Source organism: Bactrocera neohumeralis, chromosome 5 (assembly GCF_024586455.1).
Source record: "Bactrocera neohumeralis isolate Rockhampton chromosome 5, APGP_CSIRO_Bneo_wtdbg2-racon-allhic-juicebox.fasta_v2, whole genome shotgun sequence".
NCBI classification, from domain to species: domain Eukaryota; kingdom Metazoa; phylum Arthropoda; class Insecta; order Diptera; family Tephritidae; genus Bactrocera; species Bactrocera neohumeralis.
Window position 1 is genome coordinate 44,676,664 of NC_065922.1, and position 11,557 is coordinate 44,688,220.

Sequence of the window (11,557 nt, forward strand, 5' to 3'; positions counted from 1 at the left end):
AATTTAATTTTTTATAATTTATTTTTTAATGAAAATATATTTAAGAATATACACAGGAAATTTCATAACGTTCCGGTGAATATTTTCGAACATATATTAAAGATTACACATAGGAAATTTCATATTTTCGAAGTTATAGGCGTTTCAGGGTGCGTTTTTTTTTTTCAAAATGGTGTTTTGAAAGTCGGTGACCAACATTAATCGAAAACGGCTAAACGGATTAGCCTAAAAGTTTAACATGACCTTCTTAATTATGCCTTTTAGTAACTACTATAAAAAATTTTTTAATCAATAAATATTTTTTCATAAACAATTTAAGTCCCTAATTTTGGTCAAAAATCGATTTTTTTAGAAACCGCCATTTTGTCAAAAAATGTTAGCTTGCTTATTCCTCCAATTAATTACTAGACTTAACTTAATACGTCTTTTTCATTTCCAAATAAATATTTTTACAAATATTAAGTCTCAAAGTTAAAAACAGTTAAAATATACCATAATTTGTGTACAAAGTGTCATAAAAAATTCTGGAAAATTCGCCTTTTGCGGCCTTCTAACTTTAGATAACCGTTTTATACCCGGATTGACAAAATAATACATTTTTAGGTATTTTAATATAAATCCAAAAAGGCGATTATCCAATCTTCAATACACTTGTTACATGCCTAGCCTGGGATGAACTTCAGTGCTTTCAGCGAATATTGTTTTTTTCGGTTTCGGCTAGAAACGAGGGAATGGCAAAATATTTTTAAAAATATTTAAAAAGTAATAAGAAGAGAAAAACACTTTAAATTTTATTTTTTTCCTGAAACGTGAAGCTTTGAAAGGCAAAGCATCATGATTTAAATAAGTAGTTCAAATTTTAATAACTAATTCCTTTAAATTTTTTATGTATTTATATTTTTTATTGAATGTCATCCTAGCAATTAGAAAAAGTAGCAAAAATTAGTACTCACCGATCCAAACGGAGTTAGATCGCCGAAAAAACAGTCCTTGGTCGGATAAAATCCGAGTCAATTCCGGTGCATAGAACCGGCTGTCGTGGGAATCGATTAGAAAAAGTCTTCGTATGTCGGTTGTATTTCAGCTTATTTTTATTTGGCGGATGTATGCTAACTTGATAAACCTACCTAACCTTGAAGTAAAACACAGAAAAATACAATTCGATACTTTATATTTACGTTACTAAAAGGTTGGTTATGTTAACATATGCGCTCTTTTTACTTTGAAACCAACATTTTTGGCTTTAGAAAAACGGTTTCTAAAGAAAACTTTGATTAAATTATTAAGGAAGAACTCGCTGGTGGACGGGTGGCAAGCATTTTGACGGATGGATCAAAGCTTGCAGTGAGGATTGGTGTAGGAGTACACTGTCGGGAACTTTACATCAGCTCCAATTTTAGGCTACCTGACCACTGCAGTGTCTTCCATGCAGTTAAGGTGGTCATAAAGATGACAGTAAAACTACTGCCCCGGAGCGCAGCTGCCTTCAGAGTTGTTCAGAGCTAAATTACCAAAGTTCTTACCAATATTTACTAATAGCTGTGTTTTAAGGTTACGATATTAGCCCTGAATTTGTTGACTCTGCGCTCAAAACTAGTGAAAGGATGTTTAGACTCATTATCTCCACCAGCGAGTTATTTAATGATTAACCTTGTTTGGGTACCGAACCAGCAAGCGCTGGTCGACGACCAACAGTGGCAGTTTGTCGCAAGGTACTTTTGGAACTCTGCACTCTCAGCAAGTTCCTCTCTGTGTTCTTGCAGGAGTGCCAATTGGACACAATCGAACATCTTACCGTATGCCAGCTTCATCAGCTTTTTGTAAGACAATTAGATAGAATCATCTCAACACTTCCTCCTCAAATACCCTCTTTTGCAAGATCAAGACCAAAACTCCGCGGATCCAATATCTTTAGACATCCAAGTTAAATATCGGATGTAAAAGTAAAACATTTAATCAGATTTATGTTAGGTTCAGCGCCTTCGTTTGGTATCGCAAAAGACTGTACATATAGTTTATGCCCCTTAGCGCCTTCAGTCAGTCAGTACTTCTCTTCATATTTTCAAAATTGATGACTGATTGACTATAAAAGTCTTAATCGGGCATAAAACCGTGAATAGCAATATAATGGAATCACCAAGCTCGAATTAGTTCTAAGTTGTGAGCATATACTGTAACGACGATACTTTTTATTTCTCTTGGTACTTAAGAGTACTACTTTAGTTTATTATTAAGTAAAACCTTCTTTATTGATATTTCAAGTTATGCTAAATTAAAAAAGTCACTTATACCTCAAGCAAGTAATCCAAACCGACTGTGGAAAATCAGTCAGTGTCCAAAGCCTAAGATTAGACTAGGAAAGAAATGAAGCCAAGCACTGAAACTCAGCACTGAAGCCCTGCATGCAGCCCTATTATGCATATACAAATATATATATATATATCTCCATAAACCTGCTATATATTAGTACAGCTGACTACGACCAGCTCGTACCATCAGCATAACTACTTAAATGCGTGGGTGGGTTAGTAACTGAAGCGTAAAAATCCTTAATAGGCTTTACTGTGCGCCATAAGACTTCACACGCAACAAACACTTCGGCATTACTACGGATTCGCGTTGGGGCACTAAAGTCAATTTGGAACAAGAGAAAAATTGAAATGTAAACGTCATCAAATGCAATGCGTGACACCCTCAATCAATGACAAAATTCTACCTCTTATACCCTTGCACTACTTAATATCCTTAAATAGTTTTTTTATATCCATGGACACGTATAATTCAGTTGTTAATTGAAAAGGTCTTCATTTCCTCCCAACCTCGCACGCATTTTATACTCGTGACTTAACACTTCTCATAACCGTTATTTGATTGTGATGTATATACATGTCCTTATTTGCGCGCCAAAGCTTATCACATTTCTTATTGTTTTTATCGATGATTTAATTCATTGAATACTGTTAGATTGATCGTCTGTTCGTTGCGTTCGAAAAACTTTTCTACACTTTTTGTTAAATTTTTTAGGTTAGAATAATATTAATTTTTTAAAATGTCGTTTCGAAAGTGTTTATGCATTTTTACCGTTACCGTCGCGTCGTCGTTTGACTATAATTGACAACATTTAACTGACTGAAGCACTGTCCACGTTGGTAATCTTCTTTTATACCTCATCAATGGCGGCATATTGGCCAGCAAGCAGCCTTCTAAATGGTAACCGCAATTGGTGGCATGAGCAAAAGAGAACGACAAAAAAAAAGAACATGGCAAGCTAAAAAGGGAATGCGAAAGTGCGCATCGAACCAAACACAAAACGACGTCTGGTCTAGACAAATGAATTTTAGGCATTTTTTAAACTAAACTTTATCATCCATTTTTTTATATGTTTTTTATTGACATTTTAATAATATAAAAAAAAATTGCAAGAAAAAAAAAACAAAATTCGTCGAGATACGGGCCGGTGGAGTGGGGGCTTCAAAAAAAAAACGGTGCGTTCTGGTTGACGTGATTTCAACCCTTGTAGAGATCTAAAACACAAAAAACAAGAAGATTCTTCATTAGTAAAGATGTCGTTATCGGGTTGACTATTTTCAAAAAAAAAAATAAATAAATAAAAAACTAACAAAATGGCGTCGACTTGAAAAAAAATGTTTTTTTGAACCGATTTTTTAGACCTTTTCGAATTTTTTAAAAATACTTCAATCAAAATTTTTGGAAATCCAAGCAGACACGATAGAGCACTGTATAAAGAAGATATATGTATACCAAATTTCAAAGGAATCGTTTCAGTAGAATTTGAGATATTATGTCAATCACCTCAAAAAAACTAGTTTCGAGAAAACGCGTTTAAAGTTTAGGAGACAATTCTAGTGAACACGGACGTCACGTCACAAAATCGACTGTATCTCCGAAAATAAGTCGAATTTTGAAAAATCCTTCCAAGGTCATATTTTTGAAAGTCTAAACTTTCAAAATATGCAAAAAAAATCGATTTTTTCAAAATCCTAGACCAGAATACCCCCTTAATATTTTATTAAATCGTCACCTAAAATGCAAACTAACCTAACAGCACTTTTCATAAGTTTATGGGCGAAGGAAAAACTTTATAAACTTTATAATGAAAACCATTCATATTGAAAAACAATTTGAGTTTTGGTTATAAATCGATTATATATTGGTTACCATACTCTCATATTGAAACAAAATTTGAATTCGGGTTATAAAATGGGTATATATTGGTTTATTATATCTTAAAGCGATCTTCAATATGTAAATATACAGTTATTTTGTAGTGAATTTCGCCTGCTACCTTTGTTTGTACTCAAGATAAAGCTAACTCACTAACTACCAACTTTCTAGGGCCTAAGTGGGAGATTTGAGGAAAAGGAGATGTTGAAATTCCTTCCGGTGGTCTTTTTGTCAGTATACCTGAATAGAGTCTATTAAGTTTGCCACGATGTAACATCCAGAAGTGAAAGTCCGACCCCTTTTTAAAATATGTATGTATGTCTGTCTATTTGTATAAATGTGAACTAGCCTTTCAGTTTTTAAGATAACGTTTTGAAATTTTTCACACCTCCCTTTCTTTCCAAGAAGCTTCTTCATAGTATTACGAGCAAACTCCTAATATGTTGCCCATCCTCAGAACACCTCATTTATCTCGGAGTAATAGCTAGTAAATTAGAATAAGCTTCGGTATTTTGAACGAATAAAACCTGTAATAATATCAAATAACATATTTAGCTCTAAAGACTCTTCTTTCTCTAGCATGCTCTGTAGCATGTTTGTCGCTTCACTTTTCTATTTGACAAATAATCTTCAAGAAATTTGGTATAGTCCAATAGAACATTTCAACTAAGATAAAGATCTATGTATACTTTTTTGATATAAGAAATGCAACTGTGGAGGTTATTATAGCTTCGATAGATTTTTTAATGATTTTTTTGTTTCTACACTTATTGTAAAAAAACTCTCGGTAACTTAAAAAGTCTAAGTAAAGAAAAAACACCAACTAAGTACGATATATTAGAACGAGTTTGAACGGATACAGGATTATCTATCTTGAATAGAAGTATTTTAATGTAAAGAATTACTATAAATTAGTATTTAGAAATTTTCTGAAAATTTTCTATAGAAAACTTCGTCTCGACTATTGCTCCAGCATTGTCTGAAAGCCTGTGGACAGAAAAACGGTTTGATCCAACTTCCCGAGTATACGACGGTTGCGTGAACAATTCAAAACCCAATTTATATAATTTCGAGGGCAGAGCTTTGCTTTTGACTTTCTTAATAGACTGTCAACTACCTCGTCCGTGGCAGCCTCCCTTATCTCTCCTCTGCTCTATGGCGCTCGAAATACTATAACTCACGAGCCAATTGTCCAATTGTCTGACAGCTTTGAAACTTATTCAACAGTTTTTGCAGTTTTTAGTTGTGGAAGCGACCTCTAACCACGAGGACTGTCTCTCCATATCACAAAACAATATCTGAAAGCTTTAAGTACTATAACTGCTTGGTTCTCGAAACCTTCTAATGTCTTAAGCAAACGCAATTTTCGTATCTTTCCCGCAACGTTGTGTCCGGGTATAAAAAAGGTGAGGGGAAAAAAGGTCTTGCCTTTTGCCAGTTGGACAGGTGCAAGACAGCAACGTAGAGTCCAAAGGTGCATACAAGCATGCCAATACACCCTCATAACTGTACCTTATCCCCATGCTTGATATGCATGCACGCATACACATGCACATACTCGTAGTCATATGTCACATGCTACCACCTTGGCGATGGCGTGCGGCGTTTATTGCATTTGCTTACACGTTTTGTTTCCTTTTTGTTTTTGTACTTTTACACCCTCCATCGGTGTATTTGCTATGTTGTTGTTGTTGCCTATTCGCTTTGCTAGCGTTTATTTTAAAATACTTTAAAGCTGCTTTGACAAAAGAAGACCATCGCTGAAATTGACATAACGTCCAAGAAGCAGCACAAACCAAAACCAAATCATACGTACAAATGTACTTATTTGCTGGTGTTGTTGTAATAACATTAGCCGGTACTTATTACGAGTGCTAAATTACCAAAGTTCTTACCAATATTCACCAATAGCTGTGCTTTAAGGGGGGTTGAGTTTGTGACGCCTCGCACCATACAGGGTGCACGTTTTGACGTACACCTATATGTAAGTTTTCTCATAGTGATTAGACGGAACATAGGTTACAAGTTCTTACAACTAACTAGAAAGACTAAAAAACAAAAGAAAATATTAACTTCGCTAACGTTTTGCATACATTTTGATCGTTTAGTTTGCATGCCAACTATATATGTATATGCCATGATGGTCCGATATCGGAGCTTTCGTCAAATGAGCAGCTTTTTGGGAAGAAAATGACATGTGTAAGTCTTCACTAGTTCAGGTACAGACAGAAAAATGTACAGATCCACTCAGCTCGTCACGCTAATCATTTATATATTTTTTTCCCAGGGTCCTTGAGGGTGTTACAAACTTCGTGAAAAACGTATACACTTTGGTTTATTTCTTGATTTTACTACCCTTACTATAATTTGTTTTTCAAAATACCCAAGGGCGCATGCTTTGACAACCTCTCTGATTACTTTTCTATAACATTGTATTATCCAATGGTAGATTTTTTGAATTATCACGGATATTTTGAAATCTGAACACAAGAGTCTGTCGGTATAGAAAAGCTTGAAATTTAAAAACGAGTAGAAGAAGATAGGGACTGGTCTGTTAATGGAGTTTCAGAGTTCATTCACTTATAGAGAATCAAAAACCTCTTCGACAACCGAGAATAACGTTAGAGCCTTTGAAGACTTAATACTACCGACCTTGATATGAGACAACCAAACAGAGTTTTACAGATGACCATTGAAGAGATGGTCGGAAGTGATCCTAGCCGACCTTGTAACTCGTTCAGGATATTTGAGAAATATTTATAAGCAAATAGAAGACAGTAACCGTGACTAAGAGCTGCAAATATGAATTCCTCTGTTTAAGCGTTCGATCTCATTTCCGACCAAGAAAAATATTTTATTTGACAGAAAAAGCAAACATCTTGCCTTCAAACAGCTTCTTATAGTATTGCTGGGTCAAAACAGGTTGGACCGCATATACAAAGCGTATATATGAAGTATAATCTTCAGGGTTCAATATTTAGCTTTCAAGTGCCACTGAAGGCAAAATATACTTTGAAACACCTTATTTAGTAAAAGATAGTCTCCTAAGTTGGAATCTATATGTAGGAGTTTTAGCTCTTTTCTGACGAAAAAAGGAATTAAAATTGTTTAAACTTCATCAATGCTTGGTAATAAAATGCAAAATAGTCGACACTTTGTGTATATTGTTTCCCAAAAGCTTGCAACTTATTATTGTTAAAGGGTTAGAGAGCAAATATAAATACTTAAGACAAGCCGTCTCTACCCCTGGGCAGGTGGAATTAATTCTATATAAATCTTAAGATTGACAGAAATATAACTTCTTGGCATCTTCCAGCCATCTCTGAGTCAATCTAGTTGCTGATCGCCAACTACAAATCACAAAACGTCAGGAAAAGCAGGGATGGTGCAAATTCAAATTATCGTCAAGTGGTTTGTAGAGGCATGAAATTTTCTGCTCCCTTGTGTATATGTACATATGTACGTGCATTCTGTTGGTTCCTATTGTGTTTATCAGCGACATACTATTTATATAGTACTTAATTCAAACTGCACTGTAACAAGTTACATCACCCTGTTATCGCTACCAAAAGCTATCTTTTCTATACTTTCTTCATAGATCTCATTCTTTTAGGCCTGCACACTAAACTGGGAAGGTTTTGCCCGTATCCATTCTAAGAATACAAATGAAAACGTACAAAATTCATGTTGTGAGTTTTAGAAAACATATTACCGTCATATGTACATATATCATACTATCTCATGACACCTCATTCTGCATAGTGAAATAATACTTAAGTGGGCACAATCTGTTCCGCTCGCCTTCAAATGGCTCTGTGACAATTATCGAGGGTATTTAAAATCGGTCGCAGAAGCCATGGCTGTGTTGTGGCGTGTGCTGTGACACAATCGTTAACGTTGACGTTGCCGCTGCCGCTGCTGGTGAATATGAGCGGCGATTAAATTAGAGGAATTCGTGCCTAATTCGCTTCCAATGACACATTTCGAGCGGAAGCAGACAATGGACAGCTGATTGGTTCGCATATGTGTATGTATGTAGATATTCCCTTTTTATATTTGTGTTGTAGGCGCCATGGAATGAGGCAAGAAATTGTTAACATATTAATTTTAAATTAAACAATTTGTTAATTATAGTATTTTCACAAAGCGGAATAAAGTACAGTTATGGTGCGTTTTACTGTAAATCTTTGAGAACTATTTACAAAGATAACTTTTTTATCACAAAAATGTAGATTATAATAAAATTTAGTTTAAACATCACTTATTTTTAAGTTTCTGTAAATTAAAATTTTGAAAAAGTGGTAGGTTTGGTTAATCTTAAAGGCCAATGAGCTACGCATAGATCAGTTTTCGTCCTTTGACGCTTTACGCGAATTTTAACAGACTCTGTGTCCTCACCATCGATATATCCTCCAGAGTATCATACCATGGGGACCTCAAATGCTTACATCGTATTCTTTCAATGCGAAACAAATGCACAAGTAGCGTGTATCGCTACCAGACAGTGACCAGTTAGTATTACGATCATGTTCCTACAGTCTTTTCTATCGAGTGCCAATATGAATTTTGTGTACTTTCGATCTACGGTTTTGTACATGACTTTTGCAGTTTTACACCCAGATGGCTCGTTTGCGAATGTTAAGCGTACACCATTCTTGGCAATCTCCACTATTTCATTGTCCTTGATGCCTTTGTGACCTGGCACCCAGTAGGAGTGAGGTTGTTTGCTTCTGGCAACATTTTCCACTGTTGCCCTGTTTCCCAAGACACTTCTGGCCGATATGCGATACGAGGTTACTCCTTGATTGCTGCTTGGCTGTCTACGTAGATGTTGACTTTGAAATTGCCTGCAGATGCATTAGAGGCTAGCTCTGGGGCTTTCGCAATAGCAAAGATCTCACCTTGAAATATACTGCAGCGGACCGGCAACTTAAAAGGCTGCCTTGCTTTATGCCTAACTCTGGACAGTATATCCACGCACCTACTCCATCCTCCATTTTCGAGCCATCTGTATAAATGTTTAGAGTGTTGCGTGTAGCTAAAATACCTTTACGCCAACCATCTTTTTATACTCTCGCAACAAAGTTGCTAAGGAGAGTATTATAGTTTTGTTCACATAACGGTTGTTTGTAAGTCCTAAAACTAAAAGAGTCAGATATAGGGTTATATATACCAAAGTGATCAGGGTGACGAGTAGAGTTGAAATCCGGATGTCTGTCTGTCCGTCCGTTGGTCCGTCCGTCCGTCCGTACAAGCTGTAACTTGAGTAAAAATTGAGATAATATCATGATGAAACTTGGCACAAAATCGGCCACTGCCACGCCCACAAAATGGCGAAAACTGAAAACCTATAAAGTGTCATAACTAAGCCATAAATAAAGATATTAAAGTGAAATTTAGCACAAAGGATCGCATTAGGGAGGGACATATTTGGACGTAGTTTTTTTGGAAAAGTGGGCGTGGCCCCGCCCCCTACTAAGTTTTTTGTACATATCTCGGAAACTACTATAGCTATGTCAACCAAACTCTATAGAGTCGTTTTCTTCAGGCATTTCCATATACAGTTCAAAAATGGAAGAAATCGGATAATAACCACGCCCACCTCCCATACAAAGGTTATGTTGAAAATCACTAAAAGTGCGTTAACCGACTAACAAAAAACGTCAGAAACACTAAATTTTACGGAAGAAATGGCAGAAGGAAGCTGCACACAGGTTTTTTTTTTAAATTGAAAATGGGCGTGGCGTCGCCCACTTATGGACCAAAAACCATATTTCAGGAACTACACTGACACCCGAACTTAGCCCTTCCTTACTTGTTCTGTTTACATTCATTCATTCTTCACCAGTTGAAAAGTGGGACTATGTATAGTGTGCCAAACCGCCATTACCCACCAAGCTATGTCCGAAGGTTCTCTGTATGTAATTTTACTGCCCGAAAAATTGGTAACGTTGATTAATTTTGTAGTTACTTGAGCTTACACATGGCATATTTAATATTAAACTCAGAGTTTATTAAATATTTTTAAGTGGTTCATAAACAGTTTATTTTTAATTTAGTTTGTTAATATTCAACGCTTTTTACAAACACAGAGTTAACGTTGAAATAAAATCCCTCTTTAACTCGTCTTAAACACCTCTTGGTTAAGAGTTTAAAGATATGTAACTTTTGTAAAAATTGGACTCTTTGACTATTTTGGTAATTACTTAAGTATCATGGAAATGTTGAATTAAACTTATTAAAGAGAGCCTATTAAATACTTTTTAGTTGTTCATTAATACTAAAACTTGAACTGAAGTTTATTTTAGTTCTGTAGTTTGCTAAATATTTAACTTAAAGCAGAAAGTTTACAATACAATACAACTTTTCTGTAACCAGCCTACATAGAACACAACTTATTTTTGCAGCTTTTGACAAAAAACTTTTTGACTTTCAGCAAAATAAAATTTTTGTTGAACACTTTCAAGTTGCCCATAAACACAAAACCTTTAACTCCAGTTTACTTTTCAGTTCGGTATTTACAAACACAAAGTTTACAATAAAATAAAAAAATTTCTTTAACTCGCTTTAAACACCAATTAATTTGGAGTTTTGAAAAACTTTAAAAAAATTTTAAAACAAGTAAGGAAGGGCTAAGTTCGGGTGTCACCGAACATTTTATACTCTCGCATGATAAAGTGATAATAATTTACATATTTTTTTATTTTGCTGTAAAATTAATTAGATTAGATCAATTTGTCTACTTTGAGTATTGAATTGTATTTTCATTTCCTAATGTATATATTATACAGAGAAGGCATCAGATGGAATTCAAAATAGCGTTATATTGGAAGAAGGCGTGGTTGTGAACCGATTTCATCTATATTTCGTATATGTCATCAGGGTGTTAAGAAAATATTATGTAGTGAATTTCATTGAAATCGGTTGAGTAGTTCCTGAGATATGGTTTTTGGTCCATAAGTGGGCGACGCCACGTCCATTTTCAATTTTTAAAAAAGTCTGGGTGCAGCTTCCTTCTGCCATTTCTTCCGTAAAATTTAGTGTTTCTGACGTTTTTTGTTAGTCGGTTAACGCACTTTTAGTGATTTTCAACATAACCTTTGTATGGGAGGTGGGCGTGGTTAATATCCGATTTCTTCCATTTTTGAACTGTATATGGAAATGCCTGAAGGAAACGACTCTATAGAGTTTGGTTGACATAGCTATAGTAGTTTCCGAGATATGTACAAAAAACTTAGTAGGGGGCGGGGCCACGCCCACTTTTCCAAAAAAATTATGTCCAAATATGCCCCTCCCTAATGCGATCCTCTGTGCCAAATTTCACTTTAATATCTTTATTTATGGCTTAGTTATGACACTTTATAGGTTTTCA